Source organism: Pseudophryne corroboree, chromosome 3, assembly GCF_028390025.1.
Source record: "Pseudophryne corroboree isolate aPseCor3 chromosome 3, aPseCor3.hap2, whole genome shotgun sequence".
In the NCBI taxonomy this organism is placed as follows: domain Eukaryota; kingdom Metazoa; phylum Chordata; class Amphibia; order Anura; family Myobatrachidae; genus Pseudophryne; species Pseudophryne corroboree.
Genome location: NC_086446.1, coordinates 385,423,278 through 385,439,925, shown reverse-complemented (window position 1 = coordinate 385,439,925; position 16,648 = coordinate 385,423,278). Strand labels below are relative to the sequence as shown.

Sequence of the window (16,648 nt, the reverse complement as noted above, 5' to 3'; positions counted from 1 at the left end):
TAAAATATTTTCGGTCAATGTAAATGGCCTGAACTCCCCTAGGAAGCGTACTGTGTTTCTGAGTGCTTGCAGACGTGAAAAAGTCGACATAGCATTCCTTCAGGAAACACATCTCACTGGCTCCCATACTCAGCTTAAGGGCAAATGGTTCTCCCAGTCCTACTTTGCCTCGGCAGACTGTAAAAAACGTGGTGTAGCCATTTTAATTCACCGTAACATCCCGTTTATCCACTCTACGACAGTGACAGACCCAGACGGACGGTTCCTTATGGTAATGGGTACCCTCCGCTCTATGGCTCTCACTTTGGTCTCCACCTACGCTCCCAACCAAGACCAATCTGTTTTTTTACTCTCTCTCTAAACGCCTGTCACGAGAAGCACAGGGAAGCATTATCATGGGTGGTGATTTTAATACCATCATCGACACGTCGTTAGATAGATCCGGCCCTCCACCTCACGCCTCCATGACTACCCTACCTCGGGCCTCCCGCACACTCACCGCCACCATGAAACACCACGGCCTCTGTGACACTTGGCGTTCCCAACACCCCCACACCAAAGAGTTTACCCATTTCTCAGCTCCACACCAACACTATTCCAGGATCGATATGATCCACATCTCCTCTGCCCTCGTACCACTGATCTCTGATACGGGTATCACGCCACTGACATGGATGGACCATGCTGGGGTCTACCTCCTCATAGATATATACCGCACGCCTCGTAGGAAATATAAATGGCGTCTTGACGATTCGCTTTTGCAACACCCCTCTGCACTGGAGGAAATTAGACTAGCAATCACACACTACTTCACCGAAAATATGTCTCCTGACATCTCACTTAATGTCCTTTGGGAAGCTCACAAAGCTACGATACGCGGCACTTTGCTGGCGAAATCGTCAGCAATTAGGAAAAAAAACGTGCAGGAGATCACCTCCCTCGAATCAGAAATAGCCACCTTACTATCCAAACATAAAGCATCCCCCGACGCTTCCCTGCTCCCTCAGATCGATTCCCTCCGGGGACAACTTAACACCCTCCTTTCTAACCGTGCAGCACTAATTCTTCGGAAGCTGCAGCAACGCTTTTATGATAAAATGGATAAAATAGACTCCCTACTGGCCAACAAACTACGTCGCAAGCAGGCGCTGGGCGCAACAGATAAGTTGTACTCGCCACAAAGGGGAACCTATACATATGACTCTGAAGTGATGACCGAAGATTTCCGCCTGTTTTATAGCTCCCTTTATAACCTGCCTGACCCGCTCCCTCTGTCTCCTGACGGGGTAGGGGGAGTACGCTCATACTTGTCTGATACCCCCCTCCCAGCCCTATCTGACACTCAGTTCGAAGCCCTTAATAGTCGGATCTCGGAGGAGGAGACAATAGCTGCCATACGTTCCATGCGCTCGTCAGCCGCTCCGGGCCCGGATGGTTTCACAGCCCAATATTATAAACTGTTCGCGAAAGAGCTGGCCCCACACCTATCTTCCCTATTTAACGATATTCTTGAGGGAGCCTCCTTTCTGCCGGAGACGACCCGGGCCGACATAGTGGTAATCCCAAAGCCTGACAAAGACCCGACTAGTTGCTTAAATTATAGACCAATCTCACTATTGAATGTCGATCTGAAAATATATGCGAAAATATTAGCTAAACGCCTGGCTCCCCTGATGCCCGGTCTGGTCCACCCGGACCAGGTCGGCTTCATCCCTGGACGCCAGGCGTCTGACAACACTAGAAGGGCTATAGATCTAATTTACTCAATTCAAAAACGGAAATCTCCCTCTCTCATTCTGGCCCTCGACGCGGAGACGGCCTTCGACCGCATTTCGTGGTCTTTTGCCTTTGCAGTCCTTGGCAAAATGGGATTCTCTGGAAAATTCCTAGAGGGGATTAAAGCACTCTACCGCTCCCCATCGGCCCAAGTTTTGGTTAACGGTGTCTCATCCACCAGTTTTGGGATTGCCAATGGTACCAGGCAGGGATGCCCCCTCTCCCCTTTAGTTTTCGCACTAGTCATGGAGCCCCTTGCAGCAAAGATCCGTAATAACACCACTATCCACAGAATATCCACAGGCCTATCCGAACACAAGATAGCGTTATATGCTGATGATGTCCTGATCTCCCTCACAGATCCAGCAAAATCCCTCCCCGCTCTCTTAACTGAGATCAGTTCATATTCACAGTTTTCTGGTTATAAAATTAATGTTAACAAAACAGAGGTCCTCAACTTTCATATCCCGGCAGCTCTCAAACAAGACCTTCAAACTATCCTTCCCTGTAACTGGTATACAAAGAAAATCAAGTACCTCGGTGTGTACTTGACCCACCATCACCACCAGCTTTTCCAAGCAAATTATCCCCGCTTATTGCAGACAATCAAGGAAGATTTGTTGGAATGGTCCAGCTATTTCATCTCATGGATAGGCAGAATAAACTCCGTCAGGATGATCGTGCTCCCTCGACTTCTGTATTTATTTCAGACTCTCCCGATTTATGTTCCTACCTCCGTCTTTACGACCCTACAACGCCAATCCTCCCTTTTTATCTGGAATCATAAACGTCCCTGAGTTAGACTTAAATTGCTTCAGCGCCCCTCCAGAGGTGGGGGTCTGGGTATTCCGGACTTTAAGAAATATTTCTATGCTGCGCAACTCTCTCAATGTGCACCACGGTGCAACGAGGGCGGGACGCGGAAGGTTTGGGTGGGGATTGAGGCAGAGGAGACGGGTCTAGCTACACTATCCTCCCTATTATGGCTCCACCGGAGCCAACGCCCCCGTACGGCCCTCTCACACCCTGTGGTAAGTCGCTCACTAGCGACATGGGACCTGACAAACAGACGGTTCAGCTTGGCCCCATACCCGTCCCCGCTAATTCCGTTATTTCACAATCCAGCCTTCCCCCCGGGTATGTGTAGAGCCTCGCATACATCCTGGCGCTCGAGCGGTATGCTATATGTTAACGACATCACCTCCAATGCTACCTTCCCACAATTCACAGATATCCGAGAGGGAACAGTAATCCCTCCTTCGGACTTCTTTCGATATCTGCAAATTAGACATTTCCACTCCACCATTACCACTACCCTTCTCAACAGACAATTATCCCCCTTTGAATACATTAGCTGGAAACGCACCAATACTAAGGGCCTCATTTCAGATATTTACGCTTTACTTAGCGACCACCCCACTTCATCCCGGGCCCCCCACGAGTTAGCATGGGAAACGGGCTGGGATTTACTATAGACAATGAAGATTGGGTAGATATCTGGGATAATGCGGCCTCCAGCTCCATATGTGTGAGAATTAAAGAAAATATCTACAAATTACTATATCGCTGGTATTATGTCCCTTCCCGTCTACACACTATGTTCCCCGACACTCCAGATAGATGCTGGAGGGGTTGTGCGGCTGTTGGTTCGTTCTTACACATATGGTGGACCTGCCCAAAAATTTTTAACATTTGGGGTGAACTTATTACCTTGCTCTCGCGCTTATTTGCCACCTCCATCCCTCCTGACCTCCAATACTTTTTGCTCCCCATGACCCTCCCTACTCTTAACAGACACCAAAACAAGCTATTTCGACATGTAGTTTCGGCAATGACATGCCAAATAGCCACGGACTGGAAGAGCCCGACCCCCTCCCCAACGCCGGTGATAATCTCCCGAATCTGGTATGTCCACAAAATGGAATATATGACCGCTGTCATACGTAACACCTCGAAACAATTTGATAAAGTATGGTCCCCGTGGCTAATCCTACAACAGGCTCCCTCCCCATTTGCAACATGACATGGTGCACCGCAGCTCTACCCACCTCTTGCCTCTGAAGGCCACCCCTCCACCCCCTTCTACCCCCCTTCTTTCTTTTCTGATTGGATGTGCTCTGTCCCCTCTACTTTTCCGACCCCTTTTATTTTCTCTCTGAGTATTCTTTTCTTCTTATTTCCTCCGCTGACTCTCTTTGACGGACGGCCACTCCGTTGCCGAGAGTTTCCCACTTCAAATGCCTTAACTTTAATCTTATAAAAAAAAAAAAAAAAAAAAAAAAGGGATCCACTCAGTTGATGTAACAATTTATTGTAGCTACATTTGTTCTTTAAATACCCATTTTGTCTGGGTGTTCTGTAATTAATGTAACCAATTAGTGATCCTTCTAATAAAATGTGTTTTAAAAAAAACCCATGGTGTGCCTAGGCGCAGCAGAGAAGCCAAGATGACCGTGGCTCTATCTGTATGCATGTACAACCAGCGGCCAGACATGAGAATAGTAGTTTGACCTGGTGGCGATCAAGCATGGCCATTCTAGTTTCGCAGGTACCCCATTGTCAGATAGAGGTAACATTCAGTGATATAGTCAGCTTCTGAGGTAAGGGGGGAAAAAGATTGAAAAATAGGCGCCCCAGGCCAGGTGCTTAAAAATTAAAATATCACCATGTAAATAACAATACAATACAGGGAATAAGCTTTGGGCTATGCAGAGTTGTGTGTATTCGTAAAATAAATGCCTGTTTTCAGATGGATCTTTTGCAAAAGCTACAAATGCTGATAATCTACCAAACAAATCATTATTACATTTAGATAATTCTTTTACTCTGCTACTCAGTGGGTCTAATGCAATATGCACAATCTTTGGAACAGTTAATGACAAATTAAACTTTAATAAAGCCATTAATGAGCTATTGAGCAAGAACTCTTTCTGAGACCATTTCTCCACATGTTTGTTGACTTTGTGACTACAAATAAACATAATTTAGTGCAGGGAATTGGAGTATCTAAAATGGGTGCAGTATGTGCAGGGGGGCCAACAGAGCACACCCTCAGTGGCGGATCTTGGCACGGGCAAGCAGGACTTTTGCCCGGGGCGCCGCCTACCGGAGGGCGCTGGTGCCATCCGGAGGGCGCTGCACCATGGCAAGATCCGCCACTGTGCAGTGTGCCCCCCAGCAGTGCCCCCCGCTGTGCCCCCCCCCCCCCCCCCCCGCTGTGAGAAGGGAATCAGACGCTAAGCGTCTAGTTTCCCTTCATGGAGAGGACCTTTGCTGTGCGGTGCGTCATCGCGCACCGCACAGCATTGTGGCACAGACGCTAGGGGTCATAATTGACCTCTAGTGCCTATGCTGTGCTATGGGAGAGACGTCATGACTGACGTCTCTCCCATAGATCCGAGGAGAAGAGCGGCGCCGGCGGAGGTCTGCAGGTCTGGAATCAGGAGCGGGGTATAGTAAGTATACTTTTTTTTTTTTTTTTTTTTTTTTTCCCTTTCAGCGGTGCTACAAATGGGGGCGTGACTGACCACGCCCCCGTATTAAGCCACGCCCCTATCTTTTGCCCGGGGCGCCACAAGGGCAAGAACCGGCCCTGCACACCCTGCACATATGTTCTTCAATACTTAACTCTATAGTCACCAGGACATGGAGGGTGCCATGTTTCCAGAAACCTGTGCATGCGCAGTTGACTCTGACATTCTACTTCACCGCAGAGAGGTGGGGGCCCGCATGGAGTCTGCAAATGGGCATACTTCTCTGTAAAACCGCCCCTGGTGCAAGAGTTCAGACTTGGCACACTAGACACTAGGACAGGCTGTGGATATTTATAATAGTCTAGCAGGTGTCGAAGTCAAAAATATTACATACACAGAACATACAAACTCCAAACAGAGAGGTCTCTGTTCGTGCACATACACGTAGCGTGCACAGGATATACGGTAGCATACGCATTCACACAGACAAGCCACAAAGATATATTCAACACATATTTCATACAACACATAAATTACACATACACAAAACATGTCAAGCACTAGACATTATAATGTATTTATATAATAGAGTGTAACACCAGATATATATGTATTATTGGAACGGAACAAGTTAATTATATCATGCTTAGTGTCAAAATGATCAGGAGAATGTGTGTATTAATTTGATAGCTATGGATAAATTGTAGCACATGGCAACGATTAGTTATGATTAAATGTATGAATATGAAGGCACATTCTAAGTGAACAAAAGACTTCCTGAAGACTTGAAACTAGCCTCACAGCATGGCCCTGGGGGCAGACACATGTGCCAGCAACATAGGACAAAAGCCCTCACACTGACCTATGAGCCGTTGAGTTCTTGAGAGGTCTGGCCTCTGGACCAATGGAAGTAGACCGAAACCAACAGACACTTAACTCCCACTGTTATGATATAGGCAGTTTTCTAAGATATGGTTAGTTGCTTGCTGAGGGGGAGAGAGATGGAGACGACTGTGCACTGAGCAACAGGGTGAAGTATGTTGGCTGTAACTGATTCTTTTGTAACTGTAACTGCTTCTTGTATAATTGTAACTCTGTAACTATATATATATATATATATATATACACACACACGTTATACCTAATGATATACTGTACATATGTTATTTTGTATGCATACCCTTTTAATATCAAATATATATATATATATATATCTCTGAGCGTTGGACCTCAGCTTACAATGTGTTCGACTGCTTGCTTTCTCTTAAGGGATATAGTGCTGCGACGTTCAGCGCACTTTATCGTATATGATAATAAGATCCGCCTTGCGTTCACAGTATATATTAACGCTGAAATTGAAATGTTTATTTAGAAATAATTTGAAATTCACACAGGTGACATCCAGAAAAGTGCAGGTTGTCTCTGTGACTCCTCCCCCCTGTCCCACTTCCTGGGAATATGCACTAGTGAGCCATCACTGTTAGAGCAGCAGTCTTATGTTATTCATGCTGAATTGTATCATTGCGGCTCAGCCCCCTGCTTTACAAAACCAGAAACCATGGCTCTGTATAGCAGGGGGTGTGAGCACGATGAGGCCACCGATAATCTGGATGCCCCCTCCCGGTGCACCACTCTCTTCTTAACCTCCCACCTCGCTGCTCCCTAAGTTTATATATTTTTTTCCTCACAATTTTATACTTTACAATAGAAGTATTAAGATAAACTCCAGCCTATCATGTCATCTTTTCTCCTCAATAAAATGAGGTGGTTTGTGTTGAAGTGTGGAATGCACTACAACGCTGTCTCCATGAATGCTACTTTAACAAGATGGCCACCGTTTGATCTTCTGCGCATGCCCGGCGCCATCTTATTTATATTATTATTATCTTTTTAAGCGCCACAGTGAGGCCAGGAAGTGTTTCACTTAGCTCCAGTGGCAAAAGCATTCTGCTATATCCTGCAAGATTGTTGCACGGCTACTCTTATAAAACACGGGTGGTGCTCTGTATATACCACTCAAGCTCTGCTCCAGCCAGATTACTACAGTATAACTGTGAGTATGGCTGTACAAACAACTTCTGCTACATTTCAAAAAACCATATACCTGGTTAAGAACTTGGGCTGTTTAGTGCATCTGAACTCTGCTTCGATTGCTATTATAACTTGCATTCCACCATCAATAGCACATACATATCAACAGGTTATGAGCCCAGGCCAGGGCTGCCACCAGAAACTGTGGGGCCCGGGACTGACAGAATAGGCAGGGCCCCCCTTTTACCAAAAATATTTTAGGCAGGTAGAGCACGCTATACACATTATGCCGGTAGAGCACAGTATACACATTACGGCATGACAGCTACTCAGCCAGCCACAGGCCCCCTTCTCAGAGTCACAACACACACAAACAACAATAACACAAGCACACACATGATATATGATACATTATATACTCTGTCTGCGCCTCCTGTACTGAGTTCTTCAGTCCGGCGGCTCCTCTTCTCTCTCTTCACTGGCGCGGTGTGACATCGTGACGTCATGACGTCACGCCACGCCGCATCCTAATATAATAACTTTATTAAACAGCAGCTTGCTTTTAGGATCTGCGGCAGGCGGAAGGGGGCAGGAGAAGGGGAGTGTCAGTTCCACCGGCGGCGGCCGCAGCCGCGGACAGTAACACAGGCGGGCTGTTTGAGCAGCCCGGGCCCTCCACTCTCTGTTAGATTGGCCGGGCCCGGGACAACTGTACACCGGGCACCCCTTGATGGCGGCCCTGGCCTAGGCACACAAATATCAGACACCTAGGCACACTAGAGACTAGATGCAAAATCACGTGTTCGCAGATTTAATCACAGAAGTTAATTTATGAAACTGCATAACTGTTTTCACTGTACAGCATGTAGACAGGAGCTGCATACATCTTGGGTTTCATTAAGCTGAAAGGTTCAGAGAATTTCCACTTGGAAATTCACAATGAAAATGCAACTAAAGCATGAGAGGCTGTGGAAGTTACAGTTGATCCAGGTGAAACCCAGACTATATAGGGAGAGCCATGGCTTAAGTGTTGAACAGTACATTTATTCTATTGTATAACTGTCAGCTAAAGACATGTGGATAGCCCTATAGGCAGCATATGTGGATAAGGGTCTGATGAGAAGAAATCATCTGAGGTGTATATTGTGTAATACAAAGATGAGTGAATGTACACGTATGCATGACTATAATATTGATAAAGTGATGTTCATATCCCAGCAGTTAACGTCTTTTTACGAGTCCAAGTCATTGATGAGATCGCCATGATGATGCTATAGAACTGAACAAATGAATTGGATTTCCTGGTAGTAGCATTAGATGCTAACACAGCCAAGCTATCTACTGAAATTATCAGGAAAAAAACTACTACAGTTCCAAGAACGTGTGCCAGTTGACTTCATTTCTGGGAATACTGCTTTACACACTAAGGGCCTATTTCAGATGTGGTTGAAGTTGCTATAATAGTGATAGTGCTGTATGGTGATGCAGAAGGATGCATCTATTAAAATCAGACGCCTCCTGCTCCAATAGTGAACCAAGATGCATCCTAGGACGCAAGCTGCCCGTCACATTGACCAGGAAATCTCCGTCCAATGATGAGGATCCCTGACCTCTTCCCTCCCCCTAAATGGTGACGGTAAAACAGAGACTGTTGCTGCCCCCCAGTCAGCAGCAGACTGTCAATCACTGACTGTCTGCTGCTGTCCTATGTTGCTGGACCCGTTCGCACACACGTAGAGTGGGTCCTGCGCATGCACAAAGAACCGATAATTGGTACTTTGCGGCACAGGGTGCAACACCAACAACATTTGAATTAGGCTTTAAAAGTGAAAAGATCATAAAATTCAAATTCAAGTGTTATGTATGTCATAAAATAGGACAAAAAGCACCTGAATGCAAACTGAACATGTGACAGATACACAAGGAAAGAAGTGCAGTCAGATTTGAGTGTCACAGACCAGTGGCGGAACTAGCGAGCGGTGGGCCCAGGTGCGACAAAATGCTTTGGGCCCATCCCATCCAAGTCAACCCCCTCACCCCTGGAGAGGATCTGGTGAGGGGGACCTGCTCAGGGCCAGAGAAATGGATACCTAGCAACAGTGCCGTCACTGTGTGCAAGAAACGGCATCGGAGCCCCCCCCACCTCCATGTAAAACAGGGACAGTGCGCACCGTAGGCGCGCAAAAAAATATAGGGGCATGGCTTTGTGGGGAAGGGGTGTGGCCACAAAATAGTACCACAGCGTCCCCTTTTTACACATTACGGCAGACAGCGTCCCCCTTTGTACACATAACGGCAGACAGTGACCCCTTTTTACACATAACGGCAGACAGTGACCCCCTTTTTACACATTGAGGCAGAAGAATTATACTTACAGTCTCCGCTGGCTCAGGCTCCTCGTGCAGCTTCTGGCAGATGATGATCCCGGGCAGGAGAGAAGGTGGAGGAGGGAGCAGCAGCAGCGCTGTGTTATTGGTGGAGGTGCTGCTGCTGCTGTCCCTTTCCTTCCCCATTGGCTGTCCTCCGCCGCTGTGAATGCTGGGATGCGCTTCCCAGCATTCACAGCGGCGGAGGACAGCCTATTGGGAAGGAAAGGGACAGCAGCAGCAGCGCCTCTACCAATTACAGTGCGCTGTTGCGGCTCCCTCCTCCTCCTTCACCTCCGTAGCCGCTGCTCCTCTCCTGTCCTCGGTGGCGGCTGTGTGCTGCGGGCGGCGGTTGCCCACAGCACACAGCGGCATGTAATGAGTCAGTTTGATTCATTACATGCCGCGCTGCTTTGGGCCCCTAGACAGTGGCGGACCCCAGTGCAACGCACTGGTTGCACTGGCGGTAGTTCCGCCACTGTCACAGACAGTCACAGAAAAGATTGCTGGTATATTGACTCAGGTGACACAAGACATTTCAGTTGCAATAAAGGACCTTATTTAGGTTGGACTGCAGATTCTGCTAAAGCAGAATCTGCAATCATTTCTATTGCATGCTGAGGGCTTCCCAGCGCAGGGCAAGGCCCCCCAGCATGCTGAACGTCCTGCCCAGTGGCTGCGTCCGACATTTAATTGCGGTGTGCAGCAACTGTGGATGAGCCCTGCCCTCGCATCCTGGCTGTGAAGGCAGGTGTGCTGCCTCCATTTTTTCCTTCGGAGCATCCTGTCGTCACGCAGCCACCCCGAAAATGGCTCCGATCCGCCCCCGGTTTTCAGCATCCCGCCCCCCGCAATGCCGCCCGGCGAACACCTCTGCCTGTCAATCAGGGGAAAAAACAAAGTCTAAAGGTGCCCTCACACTAGAAAGACTTGCAAAGATTTCCCTTAAACTCCCCGGCAGCTGCCCTTCAGCACTGGACAAACGATTTTGTGCATACACATAAAGATAGATCTTAAGATCTGAGAAGTGGCTACATCCAGGAGCATGCTGTCACTGACGATAGATTCAGATCTTCCCATGCGCATTGGTCTGACAATCGTTCTATTGTATCGGGGGCTTAAGAAATCCAAGATGTACTTTATGTATCAGACGTGGGGACAAACCTCATAGCTATAAGCATCCTAGAGCAAAGGGGCTACAGAGTCCAGTTTGCAAAAGGAAAGTGTGTTTTACAGTAAAGAAAAGTGACTGTTAACTATATGTCCTTGACACAGAACAGTGTTACTGTATGTGACAATGACTTCTGACTCAGAGTCCATGGAACTCTGTCACAGAAGGTTAGGTCACCTTGGCTATGACAGTGTCTAAAAACTTCTACATGGCATATTTACAAGAATATCAGTGACTGATACAGAAAAGTCCATGTGTTAAAGCTGCATAACAGACAAGCAAAACCGTTGTACATTCCCAAAATCATCAAACACAGCTGAGGTACCCCTATAATCGGTGCATATAAATGTGTATGGTCTTATGGAAGTTAAATCGATAAGTTGTTACAGATACTTCATAACATTCATTGATGATTTCACAAGAATTACACACATTTATTTCATCAATGAAAAAATTGAAGTGATGAACAAAATTGCAGAATACAAGAAATCAGTGGAGACGCAAACTGGTTACAAAATTAAAGTCTTGAGAACTGATAATGGAGGAGACTATCTCAACAAAGATGTGGAAATCTTCCAAATGAAGCATGGCATTGAGCATCAACTGACCATTGCATACACACCAAAACATAATTGTGTAAATGAGTATGTAAATTGAACCATAATGGAAAATGCCCAATGTATGTTAAAAGTTGCCAGTCTGACAATTTTTTTTGGGTGGAAGCAGTGTCTACGGCAGTCTATTTAAAGAACTGTGCTCCCACAATTGCCTTGAAAGACATGACATCAATAGAGGTGTGGTCAGGAAGAAAGCAAAGTATCAAACATCTCAGAGCACTGCGTATGTACACATCCCCAAAGAAAGTTCATGTAAGTTGTATCTAACATACGTGAAATGCATCCTACTTGGATATAGTCAAGAGAGTAAAGGTTACAAACTTTGGTATCCAAAGACCAAAAAAACATGTAAACTTTGCAGAAGTATGTGCTATTGGATATGCCAGCAACTGTAAACATACCTGAACCAGAGGCTACCAGCGTGGATTTCCAAACAAAGAAAAGAACCTCTGCATGATCAAACAGAAATATTATGAGGAATTTACAAGTATTACATTCTGTGAGCCTCAACATATCCAAGAGGCAGTCAACAAATAACTGGTGCGAGTGGAAATCCAAAGAAACTATTCACCTTAAAAATACTTTTAGTGAACTGAGTGTTATAAACAAGGAAGACACCATCAACATTGAGTATGACAATAGATGTCCAATTGTCATACAGTACCAAATATCGTAGAAATCCAAGCACATTGAGATCAGGTATCACTCTATACAGTATGTGAGCTCATGGAGAAAGTGTCTGTTGCTGTGGTTCACATAGCCAGGGGTACATTTACTAAAGTACGGGTTTTTAGAAGTGGAGATGTTTAGAAGTAGAGATGCTGTCTATCTATTGTCTTCTAGAAGGTGCTAGATAAAGGATAAGTACAATCTGATTGATTGCTATGGACAACATCTCTACTTCTAAAAACCTGTACTTTAGTAAATAAACCCCCTAGTGAGAAGAATTCCGCTACCTTGCTTACCAAACTGAGTATGTCATAGTCATTGATGCTCGACAAAGCCCCTCGTTGCACTCTCCACAGGTTCTATTCCCACATGTGTGGGAATAGTCCCTGTGGGTCGCCATTCTGTCTGCCGGCAGTTTGATTGCTCAGGATCCTGGCATCGGCATGGTGACCACCGGGATCCCGAGCAGCGGTCATATGACTGATTGCTATATCCTGCAAATACTGTGAGATTGCTGCACTGCTGCCCTCATACAGTACATCACTGGCTGGCGCTCTGTATGTTCAGCTCAGAGTCGGACTGGCTTACAGGCAGCGCTGGTTTCAGACTTTGTGGCGCCCAGGGCAACAGTTTCCTTTGGAAGACTCTTGGTTGGTGCACTCTTGAGAAAAAAAAGACGTATGTCAGTATGAATTATAATAGAAACATAAAATATAACTTTTATTAAGAACAATAAAATATAATCTCCTAACAGATAACAATTAAAAATTAGAAAGCACTGATGAATATTCTATCACTTTATGTTTGATTACCGCACTATTGGCACAATCACAGTTGCTTCCCTACAGGGGAACTGTTACCGGTTATTCCTGTCCATTGGACCTTATGTCCCAATGTTTATCTATTAAGGTTGCTCTTAACTTTTCAGTGTCCTAGTACAATAGGTACATGAATAATTTTGTGCCAACTGGTACCAGCAGTAACAAGCCTTAATATTTCACCCCTAGTCCTTAAGCCGGGCCATGTGTGGGTCTCTTTACCGCCAATAGGTACATCAGAGAATACCCTCTTGATATTTCCTTTCAGGGACTTTCATTGGTGATCCAGTAACTTTACCTACGGCAGTTTTCCAACTGGTAGGCTTACCCTACTGCTTAACAATAACAGCAGATCCCACTCCATTTCTCTCAATATCTCCATTGTTTCATGAACTCTCATCAATGATTCTAGAGGAGGCAATCAGTACTCCTTTGACCTACTATCACACCATACTGCAAGTGCCTAATCTCGTCCGATCTTGGAAGCTATACAGTATAGGGCCGAGTCAGTACCAGGCAGGAGACCACCTGGGAATACCTGGTGTAGTAGGCTGGAGATTTGGGAACACTCCAGTCTAACATTGACAGCAGATTCACTCTGTCACTTTACTCTTCTTCACACTTACTATTGGGGGCCAACTCACCAGCCCTTTAACTCTTTATTGCTGCATAGATAAAGAGTCTATATAGGTTGCACAGAACAATTCAATCTAGGATTATTACACAAGTTATTCATTCCCGTCACCACTGCCGCTCACAGTTACACTGATATTCATCAGTGCTTTCTAATTTTTAATTGTTATCTGTTAGGAGATTATATTTTATCGTTCTTAATAAAAGTTATATTTGATGTTTCTATTATAATTCATACTGACATACGTCTTGTTTTTTTTTCTCAAGAGTGCACCAACCAAGAGTCTTCTTTCTTCTCTTTTTTTTGTACTCCAAATGATTACTGACTCTTTGGTGCACCACCAGCAGGTTTAACAGTGAGCAATTAGCCACACAAAATATGAATTGATGGTCCTGATTAAATAATAAAATCTGTATCCACGGTAGACTGGTGCGGAGTCATCCCCAATTCCTCAACAGTTTCCTTTGGCATGCCCTTCCCCCCCAAATTCAAAATAGGGACAGTGTGCAAAAATATAGGGGTGTGGCTTCAAGTGGAAGGTCTATGGCCACAGTATAGTACCAATTCACATTACTTCGCACAGTAGTGTCCATCAGTCACATTACACCACACAGTAGTATCCCCTATACACATTATGCCATGTTAGAGCCCCATATATACATTACATCAGGTAGAGCCCCTTATACACATTACACCAGGTAGAGCCTCTTTTATACACGTTACACCAGAGAGAGCCCCTTATACACATTACGGCAGGTAGAGCCCCTTTCATACACGTTATGCCAGGAAGAGCTCCTTATACACGTTACGCCAGGTAGAGCCCCTTTATATACTTTACGCCAGATAGAGCACCTTATACACATTACTGCAGGTAGAGCACCTTTCATAAACGTTACGCCAGGTAGAGCTCCTTTACATGTAATGCCAGGTAGAGCCCCTTTTATATATGTTATGCAATGTAGAGACCCCTTTTTACACTTTAAGACAGGTAGAGCCCCTTTTATACACGTTACGCCGGGTAGAGCCCCTTTTTTACACATTACTCAAGGTAGAACCACTCATACACGTTGCACCAGGTAGAGCCCCTTACATATATCACACGGCAGGTACAACCCTTTTATACAGATAGCAATATTGAGCAACAGACAGAAAGAGAGACAGTGAGTGAGAGTGTGTGTGTGTGTCCTGTCCGCCCAGCTGCCTGTGTCCCCATCACTCACCGCATAACAGCTCTGGTCCCGCCTGCCGCGGCAGTAGGTCCCTGGCTTTTTTCCGTTTCTCACATAAATGGAGCAAGTACTTACGGCCTTAGCAGTTCCCGATACCTCACTTCCGCCCATCATGCAGCTGGGCGGAAGTGAGCAGCGGGCGTGGACAGTCAAATTAGATGGACCTGACGGGGTAACTGCAGCTGCCCTGCTAGCCCGCCCTAAAACCGCTACTGCCTACAGGGGTACAGGGGAAACCCCCGGTGAGGCCCTACCGTCCTTTAGGGATCAGATTCCAGACTGTGCACTTTAATTACACATTATACTGCACATGACTATGTATTTTCTACAGTGCATTAATCTGGTAAATTATCATGCTTAGAATATATTTATAAAGGGGCCCAGACCATACACTTTCTAATAGTTAGCCAAGTCTGGTCACACCCCCTCTGGAGAATGGCCACATCCCTATGCATGGGCTCCTACCACTGCATTCCCTTCGGAATGCCCTACATGCCCGGCTGCGGCACTGGCTCCGCTCCATCCAGATCACGAATTGTACACTGTGAGTATGGCTGTACAACAAACAACTTCTGCCTAACTTCAATAAACCATACTCTTGGTTAAAAACTTGTGCTGTTCAGTGCATCTGATCTCCACATGTGTTGCTCTTATAACCCACATTCCACCTCCAATAGCACACACACATATTAACAGTTTGCTGTTCCTGGACCTCCTTAAATACCAAGAGGCTTAGCGCTTTCCAAACTTCATGACTGAACTTGTTCCTCTTATTTAAAACCATGGGTAGATTTGGAGATTGGCAGCTTACATAGGGTTCCCATAGAGAGATTTCATTTAGACACATAACTCCTAAGGCCCGTCCTTTACCCATTTCGTCCTCTACACCTTTTGAGATAGACGGGTCCTATAACATAAGGACATCAAGCCTCTTCTGGCCACTTATCTTAGCTGTGTCTGAGCTAAACACTAATTTACATTTGGTGTCCTAGCATAATAGTGGTGTTACATGTCAAATCTTTTTTCATTCCTTCTGGGGAGATTCTCTTTAGCCATTAGGGTCTTTAGTCTTGCTTTGGATCACAATCCTGAACTCACCTTTTTGTGTCTCTATCCATCATAGCTATGTGTTGGGCTATTCCCTCAATGTAGCTTGTACAGCTGTAGCACATAACTGGGAAAAATTTGCTCCCTACTTCCCTCCCTCTATTTCCAGAGTGTTTTTGAAAGGCGTTGGGTATGACATGCCGGAGGTCAGAATGGCAACGGATCCTGCTTAGTATTCTAACCCACCCGCTGCCTAACCCCAAGCATCACCTCCCACAGCCTAACTCTAACTGTACCCTCTCACAGCCTAACCCTCCCTCTTATGCCTAACCCTAAAACTCACCTTTGGGATCCATCGAGATTCCGCTGTTAGGATCCTGACCGCCGGAATCCTAACTACATCCCTTTTAAAGTCCACAGTGTTCTGTTATCATGAATAGGTTACGGAGAGGACGCAATGCTACTATACTGCAGCTATCTGAACGATCCTCTTCTGTTTAGTTGGAATGACGTTGCTCCCCCGGATCAGTTTATTTACCATGTATGTGCTTTATGATGTCATACATTGTATTATTACACTATCGTGTTTATAGGTACACTATATTGTTCGGCTTCCAATGTAATCCTTCTCCCACTTCCCCTTTTTTTTCTTCTGTACCCCTTCCACATTTTATTACAAAACAAAACAAAAATAACAACAGACCTACTGTATTTACACAGAAGGAAACTTTTGGTCACTTCAAGACAGGGCCGATCAGAGAGTGGAATCACTATTTCTGCAAACAGATGACTTGAAAACAAAGTAGGAAAAAAGTTT

The 16,648-nt window shown here is 45.6% G+C and overlaps 1 pseudogene; it reads left to right on the top strand.

Annotated features, from left to right (window-relative positions):
* Positions 1–13,356: 13,356 nt before the first annotated feature.
* LOC134897541 (5S ribosomal RNA) lies at positions 13,357–13,474 on the top strand (annotated as a pseudogene).
* Positions 13,475–16,648: the final 3,174 nt, after the last annotated feature.